Source organism: Prinia subflava, chromosome 34 (assembly GCF_021018805.1).
Source record: "Prinia subflava isolate CZ2003 ecotype Zambia chromosome 34, Cam_Psub_1.2, whole genome shotgun sequence".
NCBI classification, from domain to species: Eukaryota; Metazoa; Chordata; class Aves; order Passeriformes; family Cisticolidae; genus Prinia; species Prinia subflava.
This window is the reverse complement of record NC_086280.1, coordinates 140,769-157,487: the sequence shown is the minus strand read 5'-3', so window position 1 is coordinate 157,487 and position 16,719 is coordinate 140,769.

Below are 16,719 nucleotides of genomic sequence, written 5' to 3'. Positions count from 1 at the left end.
CGGGCTGGGGCTTTCCCTTCCCCAGCCCCCAAATCTCCTGGGTTTTATGGGATTTGATGGGATCTTAACGGGATTTTTTGTCAGATTTTACAAGATTTTGCGGGATTTTATGGGATTCTTACAGGAATTTGGGGGAGTTTGAGAGATTTTGCGGGATTTTATGAGATTTTGCAGGATTTTACAGGATTTTATGGGATTTTATGGGGTGACTTGAGGGATTTTATGGGGTTCCTGCTCCCTTCCTGTTTACAAACAGCCCGGGAATTTCGGATCCCGCGGAAAATGCGGAATTTTGGGGATGATGGGGAGGGAAATGTCCTCTGGGCCGCGCTGTTTTTGGGGTAAAAAATGCAATTAAAGGGAAAATCGGTCACTGGGGAGGGAGCGCGGCTGCAACGCGCGGAGCGGGCGCTAGATGGGGAGATGGGGAGCGGCTTCGGCACCGCGCCCCGAACCGGCCGGGAACGGGCCCGGGAACCCCGAACCGGGCCGGGAATGGACCCGGGAACCCCGAACCGGGTCGGGAATGGACCGGGAATGGACCGGGAATCCCGAACCGGGCCGGGAATGGACCGGGAACCCCGAACCGGGCCAGGAATGGACGGGAACCCCGAACCGGGCCGGGAATGGACCGGGAACCCCGAACAGGGCCGGGAATGGACCGGGAACCCCGAACCGGGCCGGGAATGGACCGGGAACCCCGAACAGGGCCGGAATGGGACCGGGAACCCCGAACCGGGCCGGGAATGGACCCGGAACCCCGAATCGGGCCGGGGGAACAGGCCCGAGAACCCGAACCGCGCCAGGAACCCCGAACCGGGCCGGGAACCCTGAACCCGACCGGGAACGGGCCCGGGAACCCCGAACCGGACCGGGAACCCCGAACCGGACCGGGAACCCCGAACCGGGGCCGGGAACCCCGAACCGGGCAGCTCTGGGGCGATCGAACGGGAACTGGGCTGGAAACGCGGGCAGAGCCCCGCAGGAACCGCCCGCAGCGGGGCCGGGGGGGATCTGGGGGGGATTTGGGGGGCTCTGGGGGGATTTGGGGGGCTCTGGGGAGGGAAAGGGGGCAGGGAACGGGACTGGGGGGGATTGGGGAGGAGGGAGAGCCCCAGGAACATCCGAGAGCTGCGGAGCATCCCTGGGGTCAGGAAAGACCCAGGAATGTCCCGTGCGATATTGTAATTTTTAATTCTTGTAATTTTTAATTCCAGTAATTTTTAATTCCAGTAATTTTTAATTCCTGTAATTCTTGATCCCAGAAAAAACAACCCTGGGGAGGCTCCGGAGGCCCTGGTGGCCCTGGGGAGGTTCTGGTGGCCCCAAAAGATCAAACTGGGCCCTAACGGGATCAAACTGGGCCCTAACGGGATAAAACTGAGCCCTGAAAGATCAAACGGAGCCCGGGAGGGAGCGGCGCAGACGGGGTGTGATAAGGATTAGTGATAAGGATCAGTGACACGGATCAGTGACAGGGAACTCTGATAAGGATCAGTGATAAGGATGAGTGACACGAATCTTTGATAAGGATCAGTGACACTGATCTCTGATAAGGATCAGTGATAAGGATGAGTGATGGAACTCTGATAAGGATCAGTGACAAGGATGAGTGACAATGATCTCTGATAACGATCAGTGACAGGGAACTCTGATTGATAAGGATCAGTGATAAGGATGAGTGACACTGATCTTTGATAAGGATCAGTGACACGGATCAGTGACAGGGAACTCTGATAAGGATCAGTGATAAGGATGAGTGACAATGATCTCTGATAAGGATCAGTGACAAGGATGAGTGACAGGGAACTGATAAGGATGAGTGACACGGATCTCTGATAAGGATCAGTGACAAGGATGAGTGACACGAATCTTTGATAAGGATCAGTGACTACGATCAGTGTTAAGGCTCGGTGATAAGGATCAGTGACAAGGATCACTCCTAACGATCTCTGATAAGGATCTCTGATAAGGATGGATGTCTAGCCCGAGGTGATAAAGCTCCACGAACACTGAAGAAATTCCTGGCTCTTTTCCATGACCCACAATTATTTTTTTCCCGCGGTTCTCGCCTGTAATTCTGCCCGCCAGGAGCCGCAGCGGGGCCGAGCCCTGAACCCAAAAAAAAAGGGAAATCCCGGAGTTTGTGAAGGGTCGAGCCCTAAACCTCCAAAAAAAGGGAAAAATCCTGGAGTTTGTGCAGGGCCGAGCCCTAAACCTCCAAAAAAAGGGAAAAATCCTGGAGTTTGTGGAGGGCCGAACCCTAAACCTCCAAAAAAAGGGAAAAATCCTGGAGTTTGTGCAGGGCCGAGCCCTAAACCCCCAGAAATGGAAAAATCCCGGAGTCTGCGCGGGGCCGCCCCGGGAGCCGCGGCCGAACGCCCTCGCGCCGCGCAATTAGCGCGGATAATTTGATATCTGGGCTTTCATTTCGCTGCGTTTCGCAAGGGCCGCCGCGGTTAATTGGCAGCGCGTGAGCGCTAATTGGCGCCGCTGTCATCCCCGTCACGGCTGACGCGGCTTTGGGGCCGATCCCGCGGGAATCGGGCCAGGGAGGGAGCGGCGAGCCCGGGGCCGGGGGGCTGCGGGGCCGGGGGGCTGCGGGGCCGGGGTCCTCCTCTCTCTCCTCTCCTTCCTCTCCCTCCTTCCTTCCTCTCCCTCCTCTCCCTCCTCTCCTTCCTCTCCCTCCTCTCCCTCCTCTCCCTCCTCTCCTCCTTTTCCCCTCCTCAATCCACAGATTTGGAGCTTTGGGCTCCGTTCCTCTCTCCAGGCCTCCAGCTGGGAAGTTTTGGGGTGACACCATTAAAAAAAAAAAGGTGTAAAAACCCCGTTTTCCACCACTTCGTTTCCCCCTCTTTTTAAACAAACGACAGCGGAGACGCCCCTTTAAAAATAACAAAAAACCAAAACAATTCCACAGCTTTCCCTCTGCTCTTCCAGAATCCCTCATTAAAAAAAAAAAAAGAAACAACCAAAACCCGGGCCTGGTGTGCAGAGCTCGCCTTGCTGGAGCTGGAACGGGGCCAGGCCCGGCTGCTCCCGCCTGGAGCTGCAGAAATTTCGGCTAAAACCTCCCGGATTTGGTTCCCCGCTGGCTCGAGAGGGGGCAGGAGAGGAAGTCCCGAGGCCGCAGCTCCCGGCCCGGAGGGGTTTGGGGAGGTTTTGGGAGGTTTTTCCCGGCTGGAATGCGGCTCCTGGCGGGGCTGACGGGCAGGAATTATGTCAGGACAGAAAATGGGGTTTTTTAAACTCCCCCCTGCCCGGTCCCCCCCGGCAGGGCTGGATCCCGGGGTTTGTTTTAGGGGAAAAGCAGGAATTGCTGGGTTTGCTCCAGCCGGGCCCCTTCCCGAGCTGTGGGGACGTTCCGGGGGTCCCAAAACCCACCCAGACCCCGATCCCTGCCCCACATCCCCCCCCTGCCCACCCCCAGCCCCACGGACCGAGCGCTGCCACCCCTCACCCCCCTCCCCTGCGAATTCCTTGGCTTCGGATCAGAGGAGCAGCCCCGGAGTGGGAGAATTCCAGGGTTTATTTCCCAAAAAATTCCAAATCCTGGGGCAGCCGCCCCTGCCCCGAGCAGCCCACCCCAAATGGGGGCACCGGGACGGGGAGGAACGGCCGGGGGGGGCCTGGGGGGTTTGTGGGGCCGGGGCTTTGGGGTTTTTGGGGGTTGGGGGTTTGAGGTTGGGTTTTTGGGGTTTGGGGTCGGGGATTTTTGCCCCTCTCCATTTAAAAGTGAATTTCGGTGCTGAGGCAGGGCTGGGGCTGGAGATTTTTGGGGTTTGGGGGGGTGAGGGGCTCTCCCCCAGACCCCGCAGGGTTTGGGGGGCTGGGCCGCCATCGGGGGCACTCCAGGAGGAATTTTTGGGGCCATTCCTGGAGTTTTCCACCTCCAGCTCAGCTCCAGCCGCTCTCCCATCCCCAGCGGGGCCTCGGGGCAAAGAAGGGACAGCACCAAAGCAGCGGCCCAGCCTAAGCCCAGGTTTAAACCTGGCCTAAAAGCCCTGGGGAAGGAGCCGGGCCCTTCCCGAGGAGCCTCCGGAGAAGTTTCCGTGCTCGCCGAGGGCGGCGTGGGAGGAAAACCAAACAAAGCAGATTTGGGAGCGCTGTCATTATCCCGCCGTAAATCCCGGCGGCTGCGGCGGCTGCCAGAGCTCCTGCGGCTGCCAGAGCTCCTGCGCGGCGCTGGGCCCTGAAACCTGAGCCCTGAGCCTTGATCCATCCCTGATCCCTGAGCCCTGATCCATCCCTGATCCCTGAAACCTGAGCCCTGAGCCCTGATCCATCTCTGAGCCCTGATCCATTCCTGATCCCTGATCCATCCCTGATCCCTGAAACCTGAGCCCTGAGCCCTGATCCATCTCTGAGCCCTGATCCATCCCCGATCCCTGAAACCCGAGCCCTGATTTATTCCTGATCCCTCATCTCTGATCCATCCCTGATCCCCTATCCCTGATCCATCCCCAATCCCTGATCCCTGATCCATTCCTGATCCATTATCCATTATCCCTGATCCCCGATCCCTGATCCATCCCTGAGCCCTGAGTGCTGATCCCTGATCCATCCCCGATCCCTGATCCATCCCTGATCCATCCTTGAGCCCTGAGCCCTGATCCATCCCTGATCCCTCGTCCTTGATCATCGATCCCTCATCCATCCCTGGTCCATCCCTGATCCATCCCGGATCCCTGATCCATCCCCGATCCATCCCCAATCCATTCCCGATCCCCATTCCCGATCCCCATTCTCGATCCCTGATCCATTCCTGATCCATCCCCGATCCCTGATCCATCCCCATTCCTGATCCCCGATCCCTCCCCTGGAGCATTCCGGGCTCTGTTTTTCGGGAATGTTTCCCCGCATCCCCGGGATCGCTGCCGATCCCTCCTCCCGCTTATCCCGCGCGTTTTTCCCTCTCTCCCGCCCTGCCCAAGGAAGATTTTTCGGGATGAGTTCGGTTTCATTTTCGGAGCTCCCTCCCCCAGCGCCGCGTCTGCCTGAGCCATTTTCCCTTTGTCTCTCCAAAATCCCAAATAAACCTGTTTTTCCCAAAGTCCCCCGGCCCCGGCATGGTGTTATTATGGTAATTGGCTGCCGCTAATTATGCTGATGACTGTAATAACCGCTCTGCTGTCACACAAATAAACCGCGCTTGCATCACTGCGAAGCGCCCGGGGCCGGCGCCGCCTCCCGAGCCGCATTTTGGGATTTTCTCCGCGGGATGGGGGCGGGGACGATCCGAATTTTGGGATTTTGGGGCTTCGTGGAGAGGGGGGAGGATCTGTGGGGACAGGGGCGGGGGGCGGGGGCCGCTCCGGTTCTGCATCGCCTCCCGCGCCCCCGGAGGGGTTTTGGGTGCGATTCCCCCAAAATCCCACCCCGGCCCCGCCGCTGGATGAGAGGCGCGGCCGCAGGGGGGGCCCCCCAACCCCGGCAGGGATTCGGGGAGCGACCCCCGAAATAAATCCGGGCCCGTCCGCCCCTGCCCTGCTGGGGGGAGCCCCGGCTTTGGGGTCCTCTGGGGTTCTTTGGGGTTCTCTGGAATTCTCTGGGATCCTTTGGGATTCTCTGGGATTCTCTGGGATCCTTTGGGATTCTCTGAGATTCTCTGGGATTCTCTGGGATTCTTTGGGGTTCTTTGGGATTCTCTGGGATTCTTTGGGATTCTCTGGAATTCTCTGGGATCCTTTGTGATTCTTTGGGATCCTTTGGGATTCTCTGGGATCCTTTGGGATTCTTTGGGATTCTCTGGGGTTCTTTGGGGTTCTTTGGGATTCTCTGGGATCCTTTGGGATTCTCTGGGGTTCAGCTCCCGAGCTTTGGGATTCTTTGGGGTTCTTTGGGATTCTTTGGGATCCTTTGGGATCCTTTGGGATTCTCTGGGGTTCTTTGGGATTCTCTGAGATTCTCTGGGGTTCTTTGGGATTCTTTGGGATTTTCTGGGATTCTCTGGGGTTCTTTGGGATCCTTTGGGATTCTCTGAGATTCTCTGGGATTCTCTGGGGTTCTTTGGGATTCTCTGGGGTTCGGGTCCCGGGGACAATCCCGGCCCGGGCTGGGCCTTCCTCTCGCCCGGAATCTCCCTCCGGAGCTTTTCCAGGACCGAGCCGGGCTGTGCCAGCCTCGGGCTCGGGATGTGCCGGGATTCGGGACAAATCCCCTTTTCCCGCCCTCCTCCCCTCCTGAATTTCACCCTTCACCCCTTCCCCACCCCCACAACCCCCCGATCCCTCATTTTCCAGGGAAACAGGCAAAAGCAGGTGTTTTTCCCCATTTTTTTTTTGTTCCATGTGTTTCTCTCTCCTCCTGATGGGCCCCTGGAGCTTCTTTTTACACGAAAGCAACACAGGTTGATGTATTTTTAAATGGCTTGATTTTATCACCCTGCTTAATGATTTGTCCCGTTATTTATTAGCCAGAGCGATCTCCACGGGGACTCGGCGCATTAACGTATAAATAATGTGGCAAATAGTTCAATAGAGCCGTAAAAAAAAAGGGGATTTGGGAATAAATTGACCCCGCGGTCGCTCCGTGTAAACCGAGGCGCTGAATGACAATTCCTGCCATGAAAAGCGGGGGGCCAGGGGGGCGATGCTGCGCTGAAAACCCCGGAATAAACCCAAATATCCCCCAAAATTCCCTCCTCGGGGGTCGGCGGCGCCGGCCTCGGAGCCCCCCTCGGGAACGCGGAGCCCCAGGCGGGGTTTTTGGCATTAAAAATGGGAAAATGGCCAAAATCCAGAGCTTGGAGCTGCCGGGGTTCAGGGCCGGAGCCCCAAATTGCCCAGCCCGGCCTCAGGATGCGCCAAAACCCGGCTAAACCACCCAAAAAACCCCAGCCGAGGCCGGGTTTGGCCTGACTTGTTCCGAATTCCTTCCTCCGCTCACCAGCCCCTTTTTTTCCTTTTAATTTTTATTTTTTATATTTTTTTCCCGGTGAAGTTCAGCCTCGGGGGAAGAGGAGGGGAGGGGAGGAAGATTTATCTCCTCGCCGGCTCCGGATTTTCCTCGCAGCCCGGCCGGGCCCGGGGCTCCAACCCTCGTTAATTCCCGGCTCCCTAATTAGCGCCGGGAGCGCGCGCTCGTTCCGGAGGGCGAAGCCACGCCGGGAATTTTAACCCGGATTTTTTGGGGGGTTTTCCCCCCCATTTCCAACCCCAGATCCGAGCGGGAATTCGGGGGGGCTTCGGGAAAAGCCTCAGAGACGCCCCCAGGTTTTACGGGGGGGCCCCATCCCGGATCCCCGCGGAATTCCCGGGATCAGCGATTCCCAGATTTTCCCGGGATCAGCGATTCCGAATTTTTCATGAGATCAGCGATTCCCAGATTTTCCCGGGAGTAACGATTCCCAGATTTTCCCGGGATCAGCGATTCCCAGATTTTCCCGGGATCAGCGATTCCCAAATTTTCCCGGGACCGGGGAAGGGGCGGCGCTGCCCCTCCAGGCGCCCCCGAGGGAGATTCCAAGGATTTTTCCAGGCTGGGAGAACCCGGGAATCCCGGGGGGGTTTTGGGCCGCAGGTACCGAACCCCCCCCTCCCCGTTTTTAGGGAAAATCCGGCGTTTTTGGGGCTCCTCCAGCAGCGGCGCCGCTTCCCCCGCGGCCGCAGGAATTCGGGAGTTTTCCAAATTTGGGAAAAATCGGGATTTTGGGGAGAATCGGGATTTTGGGGAGATTCCCGCTTTTTCCGTGCCCTCTTTGTTCCAGCCGCACCTGAGTGCATCCCGGCGCGTTGCCATGGCAACGGGAATGTCGCATTCCCGCCGGATGAGGGAACTGCGGGAGCGCCAAAAGCCCGGATGGGGAAAATCCGGGAAAAAAACGGGAAAATAAACAAAATAATAAATAAAATAAATCAACGGGGAGAAAAACCGGGATGGACCGGGAAGGGCTCGCATGCAAATGAGCCCAGCGTTAATTGCGGGTTTTAATTGGGGGCGGGGCATCGGCACAGCCCGGCAGTGGCCGGGGGTTAATGAGCCCCCCGTGCCCGGGGGGGTTCATTAGCACCAGGCCTTAATGAGCCCGGGGGGCGGAGCGGGGCTCGTGCGGGGCAGGGAGGGCAGCGCGGGGGGCACGGACCAAAAACCGCATTTCTAACCTCAAAAATTCCATTTTTAACCCCCAAAATCCCCATTTCTAACTCCTTAAATCCCCATTTCTAACCCCCAAAACCCGCATTTCTAACCCCCAAAAATCCCGCTTTTAACCGCTCAAAAACCCCTATTTTCAACCCCCCAAATCCCATTTCTAACCCCAAAAATTCCCATTTCCAACCTCCCAAAATCCCCATTTCTGACCCCAAAACAGCATCGGAGCGGAGGCTGCGGGGAGGGGTTACAGCCTGGGAGGGTCGCGATCGGTGGGAATTGGGGAGGGGTCGGGATTTGTGGGGTTTGTAGGAGGCAAAGGGGGATTTGTGAGATGCAGAGGTGGGGGATTGACGGGATTTATGGGATTTCTGGGATTTCTGGGATTTATGGGATTTCTGGGATGCGGGGGGCGGGATCGGTGGGATTGGTGGGAAGCAAAGGGGGATTTTTGGGATTGGTGGGATGCAAAGGGAGATTTTTGGGATTGGTGGGATGCAAAGGGAGATTTTTGGGATTGGTGGGATGCAAAGGGGGATTTTTGGGATTGGTGGGATCGGGGGGGATTTTTGGGATTGGTGGGATGCAAAGGGGGATTTTTGGGATTGGTGGGATGCAAAGGGGGATTTTTGGGATTGGTGGGATCGGGGGGGATTTTTGGGATTGGTGGGATGCAAAGGGGGATTTTTGGGATTGGTGGGATGCGGGGACCGGCGGGATTGGCGGGAAGAGCCGTGAGGTGGCAGCGCGGGATTGATCGGGGGAGCGGCAGCGGAGGGGATTGGCTGAGGGGACAGGAATGGGGACGGGGATGGGGACACGGATGGGGACAGGGATGGGGACAGGGATGGCGACGGGGATGTGGGAGTGACCCCAGGAGTGACCCCAGGAATGACCCCACAAGGGCCCCCTCCTCCAGCTGCAGGGACGGAGCCACCGTGCGCCCCCACTGCTGACCCCAAACCGGCCTGGGGGCGGCACAGCCCCCCCGGATCCCCAAATCCCTGTGGGATCCCCAAATCTCTCCCGGATCCCCAAATCTCCCCCGGATCCCCAGATCCCTGCGGGATCCCCAAATCCCCGCGGGACTTGAGGTCATTCCCAGATCTCCTCCTCTGGATTTGGGGTCATCCCCAAATCTCGCTCTCTTTGGGGTTCTTTGGGTTCATCCCCAGATCCCTCCCGGATTCGGGGTCACTCCCAGACCCCCCCGGATCCGGGGTCACTCCCAATCCCCCCGGATTCGGGGTCATCCCCAATCCCCCCCGGATTCGGGGTCACTCCCAATCCCCCCCGGATTTGGGGTCACTCCCAGACCCCCCCGGATTCGGGGTCACTCCCAAACCCCCCCGGATTCGGGGTCACTCCCAGACCCCCCCGGATTCGGGGTCATCCCCAATCCCCCCCGGATTCGGGGTCACCCCCAATCCCCCCCGGATTCGGGGTCACTCCCAAATCCCCCCCGGATTCGGGGTCACCCCCAATCCCCCCCGGATTCGGGGTCACTCCCAAATCCCCCCCGGATTCGGGGTCATCCCCAATCCCCCCCGGATTCGGGGTCCCGCCCCTCTCCCCGCTCCGGGCCGGGCAGGCCGGGACGGGCCCGGCCCCGCCTTTGCTGGTCCTGCCCCAGCCAAGCGCGGCTTTGGGCGGCCCGGCCCAGCCCCGGCTCCGCTCTGCGCTCAGCCCCGCCGGCCGCGATCTTAATTACGGTAATTATCGGCGACGCTCCGACACCCTGCCATTTCCAGGGAGGGGCGCGCGGCCCCGCCAGCCGCTTTTCCTTTTTTTTTTTTTTTTTTTTTTTTTTTTTTTTTTTTAATTTTAATTTTTCCTCCTCCCGATGCCCCCGAGAGGGGAACGCCCCGACCCCGGCACCCCCAGAGCCCCCCAAGCCCCCCAAGCCCCGGGGCTCGGCGGTTTCACGGCTCGGGCCAGGAGATTTTTGAGGGGGGCTTTCAGGAGTTTTTGGGAATTTTTTGGGATTTTGGAAGCTTTTATGGAACTTTTGGAAGTTTTTAGGAGCTTTTCAGGAGCTTCTTGGGAGATTTTTAGGATCTTTTTCCAGGAGTTTTCAGGACCTTTTTGGGAGTTTTCGGGCACTTTTCAGGAGCTTTTCAGGAGCTTTGGGGAGCTTTTTGGGAGCTTTTTTTGAAACCTTTAGAAGCTTTGCAGAAGCTTTTCTGGAGCTTTTAAGGAGCTTCTCGGGAGATTTTCGGGAGCTCTTTGGGAGCTTTTGGGGCTCTCTCGGGCTCTGCTGCGTGCCAGCGGTGCCAGCGGGGCCAGCGGGGCCAGCGGGGCCCGGGCACGCCCTCGGTGCCGCCCCACGCCCGGCCCCGACCCCGAGGGGCGCTTGGCCCCTTCCCTTCCCTTCCCTTCCCTTCCCTTCCCTTCCCTTCCCTTCCCTTCCCTTCCCTTCCCTTCCCTTCCCTTCCCTTCCCTTCCCTTCCCTTCCCTTCCCTTCCCTTCCCTTCCCTTCCCTTCCCAAACCTTCCCTTCCCAAACCTTCCCTTCCCAAACCTTCCCTTCCCAAACCTTCCCTTCCCAAACCTTCCCTTCCCAAACCTTCCCTTCCCAAACCTTCCCAAACCTTCCCAAACCTTCCCAAACCTTCCCAAACCTTCCCAAACCTTCCCAAACCTTCCCTTCCCTTCCCAAACCTTCCCTTCCCTTCCCTTCCCTTCCCTTCCCAAACCTTCCCTTCCCTTCCCAAACCTTCCCAAACCTTCCCTTCCCAAACCTTCCCAAACCTTCCCTTCCCAAACCTTCCCAAACCTTCCCTTCCCTTCCCTTCCCTTCCCTTCCCTTCCCTTCCCAAACCTTCCCTTCCCTTCCCTTCCCAAACCTTCCCAAACCTTCCCAAACCTTCCCAAACCTTCCCTTCCCAAACCTTCCCAAACCTTCCCTTCCCAAACCTTCCCAAACCTTCCCTTCCCTTCCCTTCCCTTCCCTTCCCTTCCCTTCCCAAACCTTCCCTTCCCTTCCCTTCCCAAACCTTCCCAAACCTTCCCAAACCTTCCCAAACCTTCCCTTCCCAAACCTTCCCAAACCTTCCCTTCCCAAACCTTCCCAAACCTTCCCAAACCTTCCCAAACCTTCCCAAACCTTCCCTTCCCGAACCTTCCCAAACCTTCCCGCCAGGAGAATTCCAGCCGGGATATTTGAGGGTTCCCCAAGGAATCCCAGCCCGGGATTCTCCGGGATGTTTGGGATCCCCCCCAGGAGTCCTGGACCGGGATTTTCTGGGATATTTGGGATCTCCCCAAGGAATCCCAGCCGGGATTTTCCGGGATATTTGGGATCGCTCTATCGGGATTTTCCGGGATGTTTGGGATCTCCCAAGGAATCCCAGCCGGGATTTTCCGGGATATTTGGGATCGCTCTATCGGGATTTTCCGGGATGTTTGGGATCTCCCAAGGAATCCCAGCCGGGATTTTCCGGGGTGTTCGCGGGCCGGGCAGGGCGGGGCCGGGGTTGTGTCCCTGTCCCGGGGCCAGCGGCTCAGGCGACGCTCGGTGACACCCGAGGTGCCGATCCCGGCCTTCTCCTCCTCCTCCTCCTCCTCCTCCTCCTCCTCCTCCTCCTCCTCCTCCTCCCGGGCGCTTCCAGCGCCGATTCCCGGGATTTCTCATCCCTGGATCGTCCCCGGCGTGCTGGGGCCGGTCCCGCCCCGCGGCCCCGCCTGAGTCACCCCAAATCCCGGGATCGGCTCACCCGGAGCGGGGCTGGAGCGGGGGCGGATCCCGGGGGGGATCAGGGGGGATCCCGGCCGAGCCCCTCCCGAGACCCTGCAGGGGGTGAGGGGAACGACCTGGAATAATAATTATAACCTAAAATTAAAATTAAAAAAAATTCTTATATAAAAATTTAAAATTAGTTAGAAGAGAAATGCAGAAAAAAGGGAAAGGAATAGGAAAGAAAAGGGAAATAAAGGGGGAAAAAGGAAAGGAAGAGGAAATTAAAGGGGAAGAAATGGGAAATAAAAGGGAAAGAAAGGGAAGGAAAAGGGAAATGGGGGGGAAAGGGAAAGAAGGAAAGAAAGAAAGAAAGAGAGAGAGAGAAGGATAAAAAAGTGTCGAAGTCCAGCTCTGGCTCCCCCCGCCCCGGGACATCCCAGGCCGTGCTAAAGTTTGGGAAAACATCCCGGGAAAAGCCTGGATCAGCTCCCGGCGTGGCTGAATCAGCTCCGGGCCCTGCTGGTCCCAGTGACAGCCCGGGTCAGATCCGGGATAATCCCGGGATAATCCCCGGCCCCGGGGGCGCGGACGCTCCCGGACCCCGCGCGGAGGGGCCGGGACGGGGAAAGGCCCGGAGGGACCCCGGGGTCCCGGCCGGGTTTAATCCCGGCTTTAATCCCGGCTTTACGAGCATCCAAACCCCTCCCGGGATTCCTGCGGCCGCCTTTGATGCTCCCGCGCCCAGCCCAGCCGGGATTGTCCCGAAAAAAAGGGGACATTAAGGAATTAAAGGCGTTTGGAGCCGCGGGATTCCCCCAAAGTGCCACCAAAGTGCCACCGAAGTGTCACCACAGTGCCACCAAAGTGCCACCACAGTGCCACCAAAGTGCCACCCAACCCGGCCGTGGCTTTCCCAGGGAAGGGAGGTTGGAGTCAGCAGTAGGAGCAGGAGGAGATTCCCTAAAAAATTTTGTCCTGGGAGGTGAAAAAATCAGAAAATCCGCGGGAAATGTTGCTTGGGAAAGGGGAAAATTCCATTTAAATCCTACAGAAGGGAAGTCCCTCCGTGGCTCTTTGGGGTCCCTCTGCAGAAACCCCAAATTCCCAAATCCCCTTTGTCCGCTCCGGGATTCCCAGGAAATTGCCCGAGCCAGGATTGGGCTGGTTTAGGGTCAGGGAAACTGAGGCAGGGCGGGAGTCAGGGATTCATTCCCTGGAAAAGCCGCCCCGGTGGCCTCAGGAGACATCGGAGCTCCTGTGGGGGCCGGAGCTGTGGGGTGGCGGCCTTGGGGACACCCTGGGGACGCCTTGGGGACACCGCAGGGCGGTGGCGGTGCCCGGGGAGCGGCTGGGCCTGGCCTGGAGCCCCGGGATTCCCGCTGGGAACGCGGCCGGAGCTCCCGGAGGATCCCGGCGGGATTGGGGAGTCCCAGACCCCAACAACCCCCTCCGTGCAGGAGTGACGCCCTGAGCACCCCCAAACCCCAAACCCCAAATCCTAAATTCCAAATCCCAAACTCCAACCTCCAAATTCCAACCCCCAAACCTCAAATCCCAAACTCCAAATCCCAAATCCAAACCCCTTCCATCCTCCTCCACCCAAACCCTTCCAGGACCCCCTGAGCACCCCCAAACCCCAAATCCCAAACCCCAAATTTCAAATCCCAAACTCCAAATCCCAACCCCCAAACCCCATCCATCCTTCTCCGTCCAAACCCTTCCAGGACCCCCTGAGCTCCCCAAAATCCCGAATCCTGCTGATTTCAGTGCTCCAGGATTTGGGATGGGAGCTCGGGGTGGGCAGAGGGGACGACGCTCCCCCCAAATCCCAGCGGGAGCAGCTCCCAGCCCTTCCCAAATCCCATTAATCCTCCTCCATCCCGATATTCCAGCTGCCAGGACCCCCCTGAGCTCCCCAAAATCCCAAATCCCAAATCCTGCTGATTTCGGTGCTGCAGGGCCTGGATTTGGGGTGGCTAGAGGGGATAAAGGGGGATTTGTTACCAAATCCCAAAGGGGCAAATCCCGGCTGGAGCAGCTCCCAGCCCTTCCCAAATCCCATTTATTCCTAAATCCCAACATTTCAGCTGCCAGGACCCCCCTGAGCTCCCCAAAATCCCAAATCCCATTAATCCTCCTCCATCCCACCCCTCCCAGCTGCCAGGACCCCCCAGCTTTGACCTCTCTCCAAACTCCCTCCCCATTTTTTCATTTTTATTTTTTTTTTCCCGAGATTTTTTTCCAGCTGCCAGGGGCGGGCACGGACGGATTTACGATTCCTCGGGAATGATTTACTCCCGGCAAAGTCCCCCCTCCGCCCGCCCCCGCCCCGCTCCTGTTGAAAGCTTTAAGATTTGCTCCCGGACAGGCTCCAAAAATTAGGAAAAAAAAAAAAAAAAAGGGATTTCCCCCCCTCCTACAGCGCTGGGAGCTGCGGCTGTAATTACCCACCCCATAATCAAGGGAATTCGCGTCCAGCAGAATTTTCCAGCAATCCTGCAGAGGCAGGGAAAAGCTGCTTGGGAAGGAAAATCCCGGCGCGGAGCCCTCTGCTCCCCTTTGGGGAAAATCCCGGCTGGATTTGGGAATTCGGGGCCGTCCCGTGGGGGGTCCCTCACCGGGGGTTTCCCTCCGGTCCCGTTTTCTCTGGATTTGCCACCAAAAATCCCCTCCTGACCCCGGGGGCGAGCCTGGATGTGCTGGAGGGATTTCCCTGCTGCTCCGAGGCAGAAATTCCCAATTTTCCAGGTGTTTTTTTTTTTGGACGTTTTGGCCAAATTAATCCGTCCTGGCCCAAAGGGCTCCGAGGGAATTCAAATCCTGAATCCTCGGGGCTGCCCCGAATCCCGGGAAAAGCTTCCCAGGAGGGGGGGTCTGCTGGGAGGGGGATCTGGGATTGTCTGGGATCACTCTGGGATCGCTTTGGGATAATTTTTGGGATAATTTTTGGGATAATTTTTGGGATTGTGACCACTTTGCTCTTTTGGGAACGAGCCTGGAACTGAGGAATCCTCTCCTCATTCCCGGCCTGGATTTGCTTTTCCAAAATTCAAAACCGGCCCAGCCCTGTCTGGGAATTCCCAATTTTGGAATTCCCCAAATCCCCCTGGAATTCTCCAAAATCCGCCCTCAGACGGGGATAAAACCCCTCTGGGCCTTGGGAATTGTTTCTGCTGGAGATTCCCAAGGTTTTTCCCGGGGAAATCAGAGCCTTTCCCTCTGGATTTTGTCTGGATTTGTTCCCGGAGCTCTCCAGGAGATTTTTGCCCCTCCAAAATCCGGGATCAAATCCGGGTTGTTTGGGAAAAGGGAAAAAAATCCCAAAATCTGGGACCTAAAAATCAGGGAATGGATTGGGAAAACCCCTCAGGCTCCCGGAGCTCCTGGATTTGTCCAGGAAAACCTGGAGAAATCCCTGGGAAAGCTCTCCAGGCCCTTTCCACGCCCTCGGCCGCTCCTCGGGTCTGGAATTTTCCAGGCAAAGCGAAGAGAGGGAAAAGAAATCCCTGGAAAACCCAGCGGGGCCCGGGGGGCTCGAGGGGTCCCGGCTCTTCGGGAATTTGGGGAGGTTTTTTGGGAAGGACTGAAGGTTCTGGAGGAGCCGGCCCGGGGCACTCCCGGGGTTCGTGGGACGGTCCCGGGATTTGGCAGCGGGAAAGGAGGGAACGGCTCAGCCCGGGCTGAGTCACGGGGCCGGGACCGCGCCCGGGCGGAAAATTCGGGATCAGGGAGCCGGGACGGGCCGGGATCACGCTCCAGAGGCTCCCGGAGATCCCATTTCCCTTCCAGGGATCCCATTCCCCTTCCAGGAATCCCATTTCCCTCCCGGGAATCCCATTCCCCTCCCGGAATCCCATTTCCCATCCAGGGATCTCATTCCTCTCCCAGGGATCCCATTTCCCATCCAGGAATCCCATTCCCCTCCCGGAATCCCATTCCCCTCCCGGAATCCCATTCCCCTCTCGGAATCCCATTCCCCTTCCGGGGATCCCATTCCTCTCCCAGGGATCCAATTCCTCTCCCGGGAATCCCATTTCCCTCCCGGGAATCCCATTTTCCATTCCTTCCCCATGGATTTGTTACCCCAAATCGCGGATCCCTCCCAAAACCTGGGATGAATCCATGGATTCGCCACCCCAAAATTGCAGCTTTGGCTCCCCAGAGCTGCTGAGTTCCCAGAAACCCCGTCTGCCATCCAGAATTCCCATTTTCCATCCAGAATTCCCATTTTCCATGCAGAATTCCCGTTTCCCGTCCCTTTTCCAGGCCCCAGCAAGGAGCTGAGCGTGGACAGAGGGGGATGAGGGAAGGAATTCCATGGATTCGTCAGCCCAGAATTCCAGAGCTCCTGGGGGGCTCCGGGAATCCCGAACCGAGCGCGGCCCAAACCCCGGGAGCCGGGAATGGGAAAATCCCAAATCCAGCCCGGAGCAGCAGGGAATTCCTGGGAATTCCAGGGAATTCCAGGGAATTCCGGGCTGGGATCCGCCGGAGGGGGAAATTCGGGAATGAGGGGTCGGTCCCGGCCCTTCTCCTGCTTCCAGACCCGAAATTCCCGCTGGGATGGGGCGGGAACGGCCGAGCCTGGAATTCCTGAGGGAAAAGGGAAAGGGAAAAGGAAAAGGGAAAAGGGAAAGGGGAAAGGGAAAAGGGAAAAGGGAAAAGGGAAAGGGAAAGGGAAAGGGAAAAGGGAAAAGAGAAAAGGGGAAAAGGGAAAAGGGACGGAATCCTCGGAATTCCAGGGGATCTGAGCCTCTTGGAGGTCCTGGAATGGTTCGGGATTCCTGGGAATTCTCTGAGCTTGGAGAGATCCCGGCTGAAAACCCCGGGAAAAGGATGAAAACCCTGGGAAAGGCTCCCGGGAACGTTCCAGGGGTTGGGAAAAGCAGGAGCAGGATGGAGCCGATCCCTTGAGGGATCCCCCTTTGGGATCTCCCCGTTATTCCCATT